Source organism: Colossoma macropomum, unplaced genomic scaffold, assembly GCF_904425465.1.
Source record: "Colossoma macropomum unplaced genomic scaffold, Colossoma_macropomum, whole genome shotgun sequence".
Classification (NCBI taxonomy): domain Eukaryota; kingdom Metazoa; phylum Chordata; class Actinopteri; order Characiformes; family Serrasalmidae; genus Colossoma; species Colossoma macropomum.
Window position 1 is genome coordinate 19,871,623 of NW_023494792.1, and position 16,391 is coordinate 19,888,013.

Below are 16,391 nucleotides of genomic sequence, written 5' to 3' on the forward strand. Positions count from 1 at the left end.
ATGCATAAGCTTTACTTCAATGAAAAAATGACTCAACCAGAAGCCTGACCAAAACACAGCTTGAATAGCCTATGGGAGGCAAATCCAGCCAAAAAAGAAATTAAAATTAAAAACATAAAATGAAAATGCAAACCTCTTTTTGCCATTTCTTTTTCCAATCATCTGCGCAAATATCCTGCCAAAATTGAAAATGAAATGAAATGCCTACATTTGCAATTTCATTTTTCACATGAGCACGAGCCATTTGTGTCAAAAATAAAAATAAATGCAAAACAGCTATTTGTCATTTCATTTTAGTCGTTATTCTGGGTTTTTCATGGCCAAATCTAAAATGAAAAAGCTAATAGAGAAAAGAAAATCCAAGCTTCACTTTGGCTTTGGCTTTTCTCCATGAAATGCAGAATACGTGTCAAAACTAAAATCAAAATGCAGTGTTTACATTGTTATTTCTTTTTCACAGCAATCGGCTGCAGATCTGACAAAATGAAAATGAAAATGCAAAACTGATAAATCAACAGCAAAGTGACGGTTTGTGATTCAGTTTTCGGCGTCGACGCGCTTTAGGTGTCAGAATGAAAAGGCAAATGCAAACGAACATCAGCGCCACCTGCTGGACATTTACTTTACATTTCCGACTTTTCGATTTCGTTTTCAAACTGACCAACATGCAAATATATGTTAATTAGCACTGGGCGGGGCTACGGGGTAGATTTGGGGACATCCTTAGACCTCCGAGTCAGAACGGCATCATTCCTCAAGCTAAACGACTTTGAGTCTCGAGAAAATCCATCGTGATGACTCAGATCTGGTGAAACTGAACGTCAGAACAAACACCGTCAGAAAAAACTGGAAATGTTATACTGGCATTTATATCGAGATACATAATAGTTTTCTAAGTTATACGATCCACTATGTGCTCGACCAGGCCTGCGTTTGGTCTGACACCTTTTCTCTGAGGCCGTTTTTTCTGACGGTGTTTGTTCTGACGTTCAGTTTCACCAGATCTGAGTCATCACGATGGATTTTCTCGAGACTCAAAGTCGTTTAGCTTGAGGAATGATGCCGTTCTGACTCGGAGGTCTAAGGATGTCCCAAAATCTACCCCGTAGCCCCGCCCAGTGCTAATTAACATATATTTGCATGTTGGTCAGTTTGAAAACGAAATCGAAAAGTCGGAAATGTAAAGTAAATGTCCAGCAGGTGGCGCTGATGTTCGTTTGCATTTGCCTTTTCATTCTGACACCTAAAGCGCGTCGACGCCGAAAACTGAATCACAAACCGTCACTTTGCTGTTGATTTATCAGTTTTGCATTTTCATTTTCATTTTGTCAGATCTGCAGCCGATTGCTGTGAAAAAGAAATAACAATGTAAACATTGCATTTTGATTTTAGTTTTGACACGTATTCTGCATTTCATGGAGAAAAGCCAAAGCCAAAGTGAAGCTTGGATTTTCTTTTCTCTATTAGCTTTTTCATTTTAGATTTGGCCATGAAAAACCCAGAATAACGACTAAAATGAAATGACAAATAGCTGTATTGCATTTATTTTTATTTTTGTCACAAATGGCTCGTGCTCATGTGAAAAATGAAATTGCAAATGTAGGCATTTCATTTCATTTTCAATTTTGGCAGGATATTTGCGCAGATGATTGGAAAAAGAAATGGCAAAAAGAGGTTTGCATTTTCATTTTATGTTTTTAATTTTAATTTCTTTTTTGGCTGGATTTGCCTCCCATAGAATAGCAGGAGTAAAAGATAGCAGTATAATTCAGTAAGAACTTGCAAAAGCCTTAAAGAGTAACTAGACCCCACTATTTTCAGCTAACTCCACCCCTGGCACAATTTGAAAAATGCTCAAAAATGGGTGGGGAACGCTGGGCTGCTGTGTTTTCAGAGGTAGGGTACATTAGCTCATTAGCTACCAGGAAATATGGAGAGTGACAGAATCAAACGGCACTTTTGTAACTGAGAGGTCTGATGAGGTTGAAGATTCCTCTCTACTACTATCCCCATCTTCGACAAGAGAAGGTGTTTCTGAAAATGCTGTGCATCTTGAACCTTAGAGTTGTTAACATAGCGCCAGAAAATGATTAGCAGCGAGCGGCAGAGGCATCAAAACGGTAGAACATTCTCTAAAACCGTGACATCCAGGTTTTAATTATCTGTTCAGCAGATCCATAGACGATATAACTCGAGTCCTGATTTCTTCGATATACTGAATTCCGAGTGAGTAAAGTGGATTTCTTTGAACACTGTCGAAGTTTGACAGCAAGGTCGCAGACTGCATCACCGGTCATCCAGGGTTTGCTGCAGTGGCCTTAAATCCTTACGTTCTGCGAGCTGTTCATGGCACTTACCGGTGTTAACGTTACATCTGATTCAGTAAATTCACGTTCCCCTGTGTAAACCAGACCCTCGGTCGCGCGCACTCACTGAACAAAAATCAACCGCAAGTTCCAGTGTTCCAGTGTTGAACATTACCAATCTTTATTACAAACTAAGCTCAGATTAATTTGGTTATTTACAGTTGGTACAGGCAGCTGGCATATCGCAGCCTTGTGAGGTTGTGCTGGGGGTATTTAGCTCAGCGCGCGAGTATGGTTACCTCCTCCTTCTAAGCTCATGTGCTATCATATTTATGAGTGCGGCACGTGAAGGGCATCATCAGAGGGTGGTAACGTTGATTGACTCATTTGCATACTTCGGTATCAAGACACTCTCGAACAGGAGTTAAACCACCAGAATTAGGATTTCAGTATGAAGTGGAGCTGAGTAAAATACAGATTGTTTTATTCACACATATAAGCTACTAGAGTAACTGTCACTTGCATTTACTCCATACACCTTTTAGATACATGCAGCTGAGTAATGTAAACACTCTTACTGTAAAAAAAATGTAAACACTCACTGTAAAAAATGTAAACACTATACTAATTCTATACTAGGACCATATAAATTGGTATACTAATTATGTGATTAAAGAGCACATAGGCAGTACTACAAAAATAATTTTAGAACACTTCTAATGTATCTTTACAGTTCAGTTTGGCAGCACAGACTAGTATATTTACTTTATATCTGAGTGATGAAAATAACACGTGAGTGTACCTAACATACATAAAGGATGACTAAAACATATATCCAGTACACATTAGTAGTGATTTAGTACAAAGTAGTGGTTCCAAAATAGCTGCAGCATATAACTATTTAAGCACTGCTTAAGTGTATATCTTTTACAAGGGGAAGTGATGTTATAATTTTTCGAGTGTAAAATCTGCAACCTTGAATTCTCTTTGATGAAATTACTCTGACATTCTATTGATGGGACATGTTTTTTTCCCCTGTTAAGCTGCATTTGATGTAAAATTTTATCATAAAATTAACAACTAATTAGTACAAGTTGTTACCTTATATATGCTACTACTAGGCACCATGATTAGAAAACATGGCATCAGTTTCGACTGCTATGCCGATAATACACAATTGTATATTTCAGCTAAACCAGAGGACAAAATTGAACTTAATAAGATAGAAGACTGTGTAAAAGACATTAAAGGCTGGATGTCAAGTAACTTCCTCCTCCTAAACTCAGACAAAACAGAAGTTCTTCTTCTTGGTCCAAAATCTGCTAGGAATAATCTGCCTACAGTTACTCTTAATCTCAATAGTTTCTCAATTGCACCAGGCACATCTGTAAAAAGCCTTGGTGTCACAATTGATCCCAGTCTGGCCTTCGATGAGCATATTACCAATATTACCAGAATAGCTTTCCTCCACCTGCGTAACATCGCTAAATTAAGAAATGCACTGTCGCTACAGGATGCAGAAACGTTAGTTCACGCCTTTATCACGTCCAGTTTAGATTACTGTAATGCTCTGCTTTCTGGTTGTTCCAGCCAAAAACTTAATAAGCTTCAGTAAGTCCAGAACACTGCAACCAGAGTTTTCACCAAAACCAGGAAATTTGACCACATTAGCCCAATTTTGTGTACCTTACATTGGTTGCCAGTTAAATTCTGCATTGAGTACAAAATTCTTCTGCTGATGTATAAAGCTTTGAATGGCCTTGCTCCTCAGTACCTCAGTGACCTTATTTCCTACTATCAACCGACTTACATCACACTAGAATTAATAAAGTTATGTCAGGGGGAAGAGCCTTTTCATACATTGTCCCCCAGCTTTGGAATAGCCTACCAGTCTGTGTTCGGGACTCAGACACAGCCTCCATCTTTAAGTCTAGGCTAAAAACTTACCTGTTTAGTTGAGCCTTTGGTTAATTAGTTTTCCTGTTAGAAAAAGGCACAGATCTGGGAAAGAGAGTCCTATGGTAATCTGGGAATGTTGGTGCTGAACTAACTATCTGTACCCCCTTATTGCGAGCATTGTTATAAGCATACTTCAGTGAAGCATAGGCTTAACACATAAATAACATGTACTGTTTAGAAATACTTTGTTAAAGTATAGTTTTAGCCTAAAAGAAGCAGTTTATTTTAAGCACATTTTCACACAAATTTAGTCTTTTTGAAGTATACTTTACTGAAGCAAAGATTTAACACAGAAATAAATACTCCTTTTTGTTAAAGTAGACTTTCAGCATAAAATAAGCACAGTTCACTGTAAGCATAATTAGTGATTGCATTTATATTCTTCTCCTTCTTCTTCTTCTGCCTGATTTTTGTCCGCTAACATGTCCTGCAGTTTTTGAGATATCAACGCCATTCCAACTTTGAAATGTTCGGTCTGATCGGGAATGGTGTGCTTGTATACAGCTTTTTGACCCAATGTTTGTATGTTTTCATACAATCGTTGTTAAATAATAGGAATGAAAGGGGTAAAAAATTGCATGTCCATCTACTGTACTTCTGCTCAACTGAAAACTCTGTTTCACATATACTATCTCATGGCAGGCCCCCAAGCACAAGTTCAAAGTCGTTCTGACCCCCACTCATCTGTTTGTCATTTTTTCCTCATCCCTTGTTTCCCTTTCATTTTTGCTCCCACCCAAGCCAAGTTATTTCTTTGCCCGAGAGCCTCCAAACTAAATTTACTCACTCAGGGCAGGTTGCCAAACTTTAATCCACAGCCATACTGACTTGCACTCCTCTTTGTGATATTTTTCATCCCTCTTTCCTCCAGTAGACCCTTACTGATTTTTACAGTATCTAGCAACCACTTGGCAACCCACTTACAACCACTTGGTACACTCCCCTTATGCCATAGCAACTGCCTATTAACACCTTAGCAACCACTCTGCATTTTCTTCAGGAAGTACACACATTGCAAAAGTATAGTTTTATCATAAAATAAGCAAATATATTTTAATGAAATATATCATCAGTCAGGAGTAGGGCCACACCTCCAAAAGTTGTGTAAAAAAAAAAAACTAGCTGAGTGACGAAATGCAGGTAGGCCACTGACCTAATTCATGAAATGACCTTTCATGCTAATAGCATGACTCCATGAAATTATTCATGTCAGTGTTTGTCTTGACTACAGCTTCAGATAGTACTCTCCTGCTAACATCTCTGAAGAACATCAGGCAATTTTCCTACCCAGTTAATTTTCTAAAAGGCTATGTGCCAATTTTGCAGGGAAGCAAGCCCTTGGTTACTCTCACATTTGCGACCATGGAAATAGAAAAATAGAAAAATTCATTGCGCCGAATGTAGTTTAATTAGTTTATGATGTGAGCGACTTGAACTTGAAAGTGGTGGTTCGTCGCCCCAGTACTTTGAAATGTTGTGGGTCAAATATTCGCTCACCCCTGTGGTTCCAGCAGCGCTGGTTTACAAAGAAGTTTCCTTTTTTTGGCATGTTTTAAGAGTTTTGTGGGGACCTGACCATTTTGCAAATAAAGTGTCAGCAAGTTTCTGTTTAGTATTGTGTGTTAACTGTTTTGAAAAAAAAACAACTTCTGAATAGACAAAGTGTTCAAGCGACTGAGAAAAACTGCAGGTGTTTTGAAAATGTAAATGTGTGAGTGAAAATGTAAAAGAGTGAAACACTGACTGGTAAGGAGAGAATTGTTGTGGATTGTTTGCTCTGCCTTGTTCTGTGGCAAATTGGTTGTGACTGTTTTGGGAATAGACATGGAATGAGAGAGAGAATTAGATGGCAAGACTCCTATTCAGTCAATAAAAAGTGCACTTGCTGATGTCCTTTAAGTTCGTTCACCTGCTCCCACAGTACAGTAAAATATGCTAATTCTGTTTCAGGAATGTTTTCTGAGCAACTGAGGAAAAGTGGATCGTCAAGAAGTCCCTTCCCATCATGCTCATCTCTTTAGGCATTCTGATTCTGGTGCACATACATTTACAAACTCAAACTACCAGACTTTACACACTTATGTTTGGGTTACTAAACTAGATCCCATAATCCTTTGCACACTCCTATAATAAAACTGGAATTATTAAACATGACTATTCCTAATTCACAGTTTTATTATGTATTCACTGTGTCTTTCTGACGATTGATAAAGGCCATGCATAATATAAAAGGATGCTACATACATTTTTACAATTCTACAGTGTACAGTGACCCCAAAAAGTATTAGGACATTTACTTTAAGTTTTTTTGTGTTAAAACAAAATGTCAAAAGGCAGCAGGTGTATTTCAGGTTGTTATTGTTTGAGCAGTTTCTTTATAGATTTCTTCAGGTTTACACCCAAAGTGCCTTTGTGCACTTCTGAGTTCATGCTCCCAATCAATGAACACATAAGCAAACAGACGATGAATATTTTTCATATTGCATTTTATTTAAAAGTTTCAGTTATAAGCATAAAGGAATAAAAGCAAGTCATTCTACTCCATCAAAGACACCTATGAAAATAATCAAATCAGATGAATTTTTGGAGAGAGAAATTCAAAGCATTGTGATCATAGCTGGGGGCTTTGGTTAGGGTTAGGATTGTTTCTATGATGAACAGCGGATTCTCAGTGTAGTTTGTAGCTGTGTCTCCGGTGGATGTATCTTATATTTATGTATGTGTGTCCTACTTGCTTATGTGACACTTAGTCTGGCTACAGCTGCATTCTTCCACATAGACGTAGGTGTGTGGTACTGTATCTCCATTTAGACATTTCAGGGTCACTGTTCTGTTACTGGTGCGAGCTGCCTGACAGCAGCTACAGGACGAAGAGCCCAGCTCAGAGTACCTGGAACATACACAGACAGTGTGTGCATTGGTGTCAAATAGCAAACTGTAGAGACAGTAAACATATTCACTGCCACAAACTCCAAACTACAAGTATAGAACATTGCTACCATTAAAATTACCAACAATTTATCCTGTTTTATATTTTTACTGTAGTATATTCCTAAAACAATCATAGTCATTACTTAATACTGATTGAGAAACTTTATTTAAACCACTAAATACAGAGTTAAATACACATACAACCACAGTTAAAGAGTGTAGGTCGTGTTCTGTGATGAACTGACATGAGTAGCAAATTTATCATTGCCAATGCATTTTTCCTTAAATTACACTCAACAATCAGATCAAATGACAATCTGATTATTACAGCACAACACTTTTTTTAAAGTCTGGCGAGTGATGCTCTGACATCTCTGATAGTTTCTCATCTGAGCCCTTATCTGTTTTGTTCATGTACAATGTGCGTTTCTCATACTCCATCACCCACAGTCTGATCAGATTACTTCTCAGGAAGTGAAAAACAAACTTGAGTGCAACAGAATTACTGGTGTTTACAGAGTTTATGAGGATCCTGCATCATAGCCTTACACAGCCGTTCACCTCCAAAACAGCGACAACCCATATTTTATATGGGTAAACCATATTTTATATAATTGAGTATATATACTCACTTGCTGTAGCTGTTGCAATCTCCTGCACAGTGTGTCTGTTCCACTTGGGTCTCTGACTGACAGCTGTCATGAATGATGTAATCAGAAATAGTCTCTACTTTACATCCCTTCTCCTTCTCCACACCTGAAAACGCACACACAAAACGCTGGGGTTCAGAGCTTTGAAGTTCATAAAAAAAAAGACCATGATTTATTAACAAGTAACACCTCCTGAAAGTAATACATACTGTATCTGTAATATGAGTATAACAGTTTACTCACCTCATACAATCAGTTGAGTAAACTACTGTACTCATTACATACACGCACACAGAGTTGTATGCAAAAGTTTGAAAACTCTTGGTCAAATGACATATTGTGCTGATTTTCTGAGTGAAAATAATTACCGCTACTCTACAGGCACCTTAAATATGGCATTTTTATGCAAATCTTACTGCAGTATTTATTTGATGAGTTTAATATTTTTGAAAAAATATAAAATGTGCTTTAACTTGCACAGGCCATATTTCATGTTTTTTTTTCAGCAAATAAACAGTAATTGTGCACTAAAATGTGCAAAAGTGTTCTCTGTGTAGAATTAGTTAACTTACTTTCACTTAAATATAATCGAAATGTAATTTGACCAGGGTGCCCAAACCTTTTGCATATGACTGTAATAACATATTACTATTACTTAGATAAAGATACATTACTGAAAAGTAATACTTACAAACTTGGCAGCAGCCATCAGCAGAAAGCTGCACTGTGCCCTGCAGATTAGAGATCAGACTCAAGAAGCTGCAAAAAGCTTCACTGAAAAACTATAAATTAAAACTGAACTAGAACTATTGATATTTACTTGTTACTTATTTGCCATTTGATATTTACTGCTTGCATGTGTATATGTAGCTATGTGCTTGTGTGCATGTGTGTAATATTTACAGGCTGGCAGTTGTCGATGTTGAATGGAGGACACTGGATCTTGTAGTTAGTAGTAATATATTCTCCACCAATGTATGTGCAGGTGAACCTGTCACAGCTGTGTGTGCTCGGGGCCCATTCTGCTCCACTCTACTCAGAAACGAAGAACAGTGCAGTTAAGGCCTTCAGCACTAGATCACCACAAAAGCTACTAACCTCGGCTCCACATACTCATATCCCTGAGAAAGAGAGAGAGAGGAAAAGAGAGAGAGAGAGAGAGAGAGAGAGAGAGAGAGAGAGAAAGAGAGAGAGAGAGAAAAGCATAGAATAAAGAGTCTGTCTAAGCAGCAAAGTTTTGTTTTTTGGTGTGTCATAGAATAATTTATGACATACACTGTATGTATTTTTTGTTCTGTATTTTATTTCACTTCAACTGACTTGAATAATAGGGAATATTTGGATCCTCGTTGTAAAAATAATAACAGTAAAGATACTTTCCTTAAAGCTGCACTGAAAGAGTATTCAAAGAGAAATCTTGGTGAAGGACATGTCTCAAAAGCATTTGAGGCCACAAACATCAAGCCGGACCTTCTTTTTGGGTCTGTGCGTTTGATGTTAATGCAATTAACATCATTAATCTTAATGTTAATGCATTACTGTGTAAGAATGTATGACGTGGTCAAAAATTCTTGCGAAATCCAACCTGACACCTCTGACTTTGAAATGATAATTTAGGCTTTACAGGGCGATTCACTGCAACACACACCATATTTTAGTGTTTTTCCTTCCTGACTCATTAATGTTAGTGCTTTCAATTTTAACAAGAAAATCTTACATAGTTTAGCTTAAAGTCTAAAATATGGTAAATTATGGTGTAGAACACAAGTATTAGTGCATGATCAGACATGTAGTTCAGTTTTTGCAGTCAAGCCAATCAATATACCTTTCTTAAGTATGTAAAAACAACTTAATCGATCATTGCTGTGCTTAGCCAGTGTTTATCCAGTATTGTGTATATTCAGTACTGGATTTGTGCTCTCAGTATTGATCTTTTAAAGTAGCCCACAGGGCTCTATTTAGTTTTGCCAACTTCTTGGCATGTAGTGTATATCTTCATCTCTGCCTGTTCTGCAGACCAGACCAGAAATAAACCACTGTTTATTTGAATTTTCAAACACAGTAGCAGGTCACATTATGGAAGTATATCTAGGAATAGACTGAACTGGACACTGTATTTTACACATTCATGTTTTATAAAATGAGCAATGGCACAGATTTTGATAGGGCTAAATGGAGTGTGGGTCCAATATAAAGAAAAGCAATACTCACTGGCTCACAGGTCTCATCACAAGTCGCAAATCCACACCGGATCTGGAACAGTTGTGACTTCGGATCCACATCCCAGGTACACTGACACTCCTGGCAGTCCACCACAGGGACTGAGGTACCAGGCTGGAAGGGAGAGTTTTACAGTTCAATGCAGTTCAGTACAGTACAATCGCTAAAACACACTTTCTGGAGTAATATCTAATTTTTTCACAACCTTAAACACAAATCCAAAAACTAAATTCACCAAAATGCATCTTTTTCTGGTAAAAGCAAACAACTGAGTCAAAAGCGTGTTAACTTTGCTCATAAAACAGCACAAATTTCAAAACAAACACAAATCCATCAAATCCACGTGTGTTGAATGGCAGTGCTTTCTGGTTGACTGCGTTAGGCTAACAGCACTTTGTAATGAAACATGTGTTTACTGTTACACAAAAAGAGTTTAGGGGATCTGTGATATGTGTTTCAGGAGATTACTGCCTAAACTCCTAGCAAAACAGTTTTCTTTTTCATAATACAAGAAAAGTTTTGGGCAATTGAGTTTAGCGTATCTGTTTTTGTGTGGTTTCCAAAAGGAAATTTTGCACTTATATTTACCTCGTACTCCATGTTTTTGTGCACACAGACTTTCTTTGGCTCTGTGAGAAGAAGATAGAAAATTCTATGAGATACACAACACAAACTATCAGGAACATAAAATATCAACAGTAATATCAATATCAGGTCAAAGGAAACTGAGTAATACTGATATTTGTCATAGATATGAATACCGCATGTGAGTTTGGGGCAGCATTGTCCTTCAGGCACTTGGAGTACAGGAGCATAACCGATGTTACACTTCCCATCTACACTGGGACAGAAGTTGCTGTCACAGCCTACAACAGACAGTAGAAGGCAATAAATGGCGCCACTGAGATTTTGGGAACATGACATAAATGAGTTAAGTGCAATTACACACTGTCTGGCAGTTTTCTATTAAGCTTTTCAGCAAATGCAAATCAGCAATACCCATTAGAGCAGTATCCTATAGTAGGATACACAGGGCTAAATTTGCAGAGCCTGTTTATATTGTTTTTATAGTTGCTGGGACAATAATACAATAATCACAATTAATCACAAAACAGCTGAAAAATAACAAAAGTATGCAATCTTACGGCAGGCGAGTATAGTGCAGCACTCATCTGAGGGGTCTGTCTCATTAACCACAATGAAGCCAGATTCACTGCAGGTTATTTGGTCATTATTTGAGCACTGCTTTGGTTTGCAGATCACAGATGTAGTTAATGCATCACAAACACAGTCCTGGCAGCCGAGCTGGAACTTCTCTCCAGGCTGATGTTGAAAATAGGAGAGCACGTTTATGATACTGGTTGGTTGCAGAGATACTAGAAATCCAGAGACCTCAGTCAGTAGCATTAAAAGTCCATGCAGTGTAAGGATTTTATCAGTAACATCAAGTTATCAATTACTCTATATTTCCCATAACACTATATTTACTCAATCGTCCGTTCTTCCAGACAGTTTGGAATGCTTATAAATGCAAATAAATCCATTCGTCTCTGAATTATCTATGTCTGTCTTAAATCTTTCTATTTGCCATTTCGTTAGCTACTAGCTAGGTGGGACTGTTGTCGTTGCTATGGTGACTAGCAGTCTGCGGGCCAATCTTCGGGGTTAAAGTTTGGTGAACTAACAAATATAGGCTACATTAACTCCAGCATTTAAGACCATTTATTGTTAGACTGTGTTAAAACGATGAGCAGAGCTTTATTTTACTGCAAAGGAGGATCATTTTATTTTTACCTAAAAATCTAATTCTGCTGTGGAGCTGCAACAGGGCAGTGAAAGAGTCGCATATTGCCGACACCTGGTGTACATGCCATGTTCATAGATTACATAAAATGTTCTTACTTACCATTTTTTACAGTCTTAAAAAAACAGTATCCATTGATAATTGCTAACTGAGAAATGTATCACCCCATGTGTATGAAAAGACAACATATCAAATGTTGAAACTGAGAAATTTTATTGTTTTTAGAAAAATATATGCCCATTTTGAATTTTATGCCAACAACAAGTCCCAAAAAAGTTGGGATCATACCTCCTAAGGTATGATTTTGTGCTCACAGGATGGCCTGAGCACAGACCATGTTGTGGTCACAAACATCCTCCATCATGCCTGCAAAAGCTATTGTCAGGATGCTTATGAAAACTACAGATTTCGTTCTTCTTTATTCCCTTTTTTGTTATAAAAGTCTTTTATTTTGCAGCTTGTCGTCGTGGCAGCCGTCTTCTCTTCCAGAATATAGAGAGAAAGTGTTGATGTGTCCAAACAGCTCACAGGGTAGCGTCAGGGGACCTAGATAGGCTTTAATGTCAGTTCGTCGACCACCATTCAGGAACCCGTCTGATGTCCTGTTCCTTCGTCACAGTGTCAGGTCTGCTCTGGGCATATCCTAAAACAAAACACATAGACATAGCAGAAGTATCATATTCTTAGGACACAACCCATGTCGTATGCCCTTGTATAAAGGTTTGGTTTAGCCCTTGTAATGGATACCTTCTTTCCCTACCTAACCTGGGTCCTGGCCTCTGCTGGGAGTAGGGGAGCGCTAGTCGCAAAGGGGAACTAGGAAGATCTTCACTCCTGAGGTTGACCCCCATGACCTAAACATCATAGTTCCTCCTCAGAGCATCTCCCAACCAGAGTCACCCATTTTATCCCTAAACTAGCCATCACCATCAGGTGGTGGCTCCACCTTGGTATGGCTCACAAGTATCCATTTTGCGTTTCCTTGGCATTTTAGAGCAGAGGGTGTAGTAAGGAGGACCTGATATGGACCTTCCCACTTTGGCTCTAATGGCTGAGTGTTATGCACCTTAACCATTACCCACATACCTGAAACGATAGGATGACCCCCCTTAGTAGGTTCTTTCCATGCATCCAAAACACTTCTGAGTAGCGGCAACAGCCTCAGATAATGTCTGGCAGTATTGCAGCGGACTATCAGACATAACATGTATGTCTGCTGCTCTTAAATCAATAGTTCCTGGAAGTGACATAGAACGACCAGTAATAATCTCATATGGTGACAGCTGGGTACTTCTGTTAGTTGAAGCTCTGATGCTGCAAAGTACAGCTGGTAAAGCTTCCACCCATGAAACCCCTTCATGATGTAACTTGGTCAGTCTGGACTTTAAAGTTCTGTTCATCCTATCAACCTGACCTGATGCTTGAGGTCGATAGGGACAGTGGAGATGCCACTTTATCTCCAACAACATTGCTACTTCTTGACAAACCTTCCCAGTAAAGTGAGTTCCTTGATCACTCTCAATAACCCTTGGGAGACCCCACCTTGGGATAAAATCTTTCACCAGACATTTAGCGGTATGCAGGCCAGTGCCTTTAGTAGTGGCATATCCCTCAATCCACCTTGAGATCTTGCAAATTATTATCAAACAGTCCTGTTTTCCCTAGCATCTTGGCAAAGTGATGTAATCTACCTGCAATTCTTGAAACAGCCCACTCGGTGGTGTTACAGTTTGGTAGGGGAGGGAGACTGCAAGTCCTGGATTTGCCTTAAGACAGGTGGTGCAAGCTAGACAATGGCTCTCCGCATACTTGCAGAATTTAGGATTCCACCATACTTGGTTGAAGCGGTGTACAAGCCAGTTACCCCGCCTTTGTGCTGTCACTGAAAGAATCTTGTCCTTTTAAGAGCAAAGAGGATACTCAGTGTGGACATTTCAATGAGAACTTGATCCAAAACAATTGGAGCAACAGCTAAAACCCCACAAATAGTTTGCCTGGGTTGCTGTCAGGCAAGGTGACATTCCAAGCATAACTGTGTCAAATTTTAGCAGAGTAATAAAACACAGACCTCTCTTTGTCACCATGAGTTTGAGTTAAACAACTAGACACAAATCCTTGTGATGCTGAAACATACAGTGTGAACAGAGGTTCCATGTTCGCTAGACCTAGGGCACCGCACAATACAGGTTTAAGTGAATGAAAACTCTTAACTGATCATAAGTTAGCCTTAAGACTCAGGTTTCTGATTTTCTGGTTAAGTTAGATCATATAGTGGTTAAACAGTTTTTGCATAAACCTCAATTCAAGGTTGTCAATAATTGCACAACCCCAGAAAAGCAGTGCTAACATATCAAGTAATAAAATAGCACACACTGTGGAACAACAGTCAGGTAAAATTCACTTCTGAGCCTGCAAAACCAGCTGTCCTAAATACTGAACAGAGGATTGATTAATCTTTTTAAAGAGGCTTTGTGTCCTACGGAATGTAGATAATCTAACAAAGCTAGCAAGTCATGTTCATGTTCCTCTGCATTTGAGGACGCTATCAAAATAATACCTGACAATGTTGCATTATTAATTTCATACTGCTTGGTATTCAGACAAGGAAAACCCAGTCAGGTTGACATGTTCAACCTTTAGTAAGCCACAATCTGCAAGAGATTTGGACCAATTCAGGCATAAAAAATAAAACTAATACCTTGCCCCATGAGCTGATTGATGACACCTAATGCCACCATGACAACACAGGACAACCATAAAAACTTGCACAGACCCCAGTACAGGGCAGCGCTACTTTGGCTTTTAAACACAGCTTCGGTTGTATCTGAAACTCAATGCTGAGCTTTCCCAGGAAGTTAGTCCCAGTCACTATATCAAACTTGATTTAAACATCAAACTGTTCTTTACGTTTATACTTCCACAGGCCTATTTTGCCTTGGAGGTTGCATGCATTAAGACATGTTCTGCGAGTTTGCTCTCTACTTGTTTGCCAGAATGACATAGTTAGCTTCTCATCTAGGGACCATATTTTATCTGAATGAACAGGCACTTTCTTTTGATAGTATTTGTCCAAACTAGATGACTCTATATGTTTACATAACTGTTCATCCGCTCTGACAATGACAACATTATCAGACCAATCAGGTGCCACCCTACCACCCCTCTGTGTGGTAGCCTTCTCTCCTGCCATGGGCTTATGGGAACACTACCGCAGTCTTCCCCTCTGCTCCATCAACGAGAGGAGGATAACCTACTGGTTTCAGGGTTTGCTTCGAAATGGGCACTCACCTACAGCATAGAGATGAGATGTCCAATCCGGGTCACGGCACCACTTGATAGAATCCAAAACCCAACGAACCAGGGGACTCGATCTGTTGTCTGGACAAATGAAGTTTATTCGTTGTGCGCACAGGTTCCAGACAGCCACCCAGCCCGTAAGACAATAGACTGTCACAGTTTTATAGCTGGACTGATGCCAAGAATAGACCCAGCTTATACATGACAAGTGACAGGTGTGACAGACATGACCATATAACGAGAAAGACAACAATAGGCAGCCTAAAATTCAACTTCTGCACATACACACACAACACAGCACATTTCACAACAATAAATTCCTTCAGTGCACATGGCATGGGTGACATGCACATCTGTGAGGGCACCATTAATGCTGAACGATATATATACATGTTTTGGCAACATATGCTGCCATCCAGATGATGTTTTTTTCAGGGAAGACCTTGCTTATATCAGCAAGACAATGTCAAACTCCATTCTGCATGTATTACAACAGCACTGCTCCATAGTAAAAGAGTCCAGGTGCTAAACTGGCCTACCTGCAGTCCACACCTGTCACCACTGATAACATCTGGGGCATTATGAAATGAAAAATACAACAAAAGAGACCCCGAACTGTTGAGCAGCTGAAATCTCTGAATGCAAGGGACATTACCCAAAACGATATATACATGCCCCCGTCCCAACTTTTTTGGAACACATTGTTGGCATAAAATTCAAAATGCAAATATTTTTCAAAAAACGATAAAAATTTCTCAGTTTCAACATTTAACATTTTGTCTTTGTAACATTTTCCTTTAAAATATGGTTTACATAATTTGCATTATTATTATTATTATATATATATTATTATTATTATTATTATTATTATTATATTATTATATAATATATTATATAATAGATATTATATAATAATATGTATTATATATTATTATTATAATATATGATTATTATTATTATTATTATTATTGTTATATATATTATATATTATTATTATTATATATTGTTATTATTATTATATAATATATTATCATCATTACATTCTATTTTTATTTACGTTCTGTACAGCGTTCCAACTTTTTGGAAATGGGGTTGTATTTACCAAACACAATTGATTTGTATACTATGACATTATTTGAAGCCTCATTCACTCACAGTCACAGACATATTTTTTACAGCAGTGGTACTCATCAAACCCCTCGACTGGATTCCTCCCATTTGAAC

General features: G+C 38.3%; 1 long non-coding RNA gene across 1 annotated transcript; it reads right to left on the minus strand.

Annotated features, from left to right (window-relative positions):
* Positions 1 to 6,734: 6,734 nt before the first annotated feature.
* LOC118811878 lies at positions 6,735 to 8,880 on the minus strand. Its single transcript, XR_005007506.1, has 4 exons — positions 8,750 to 8,880; positions 8,538 to 8,577; positions 7,829 to 7,952; positions 6,735 to 7,155 (listed from the first exon to the last, which is right to left on the minus strand). It is a non-coding gene; the product is annotated as an uncharacterized LOC118811878 (long non-coding RNA).
* Positions 8,881 to 16,391: the final 7,511 nt, after the last annotated feature.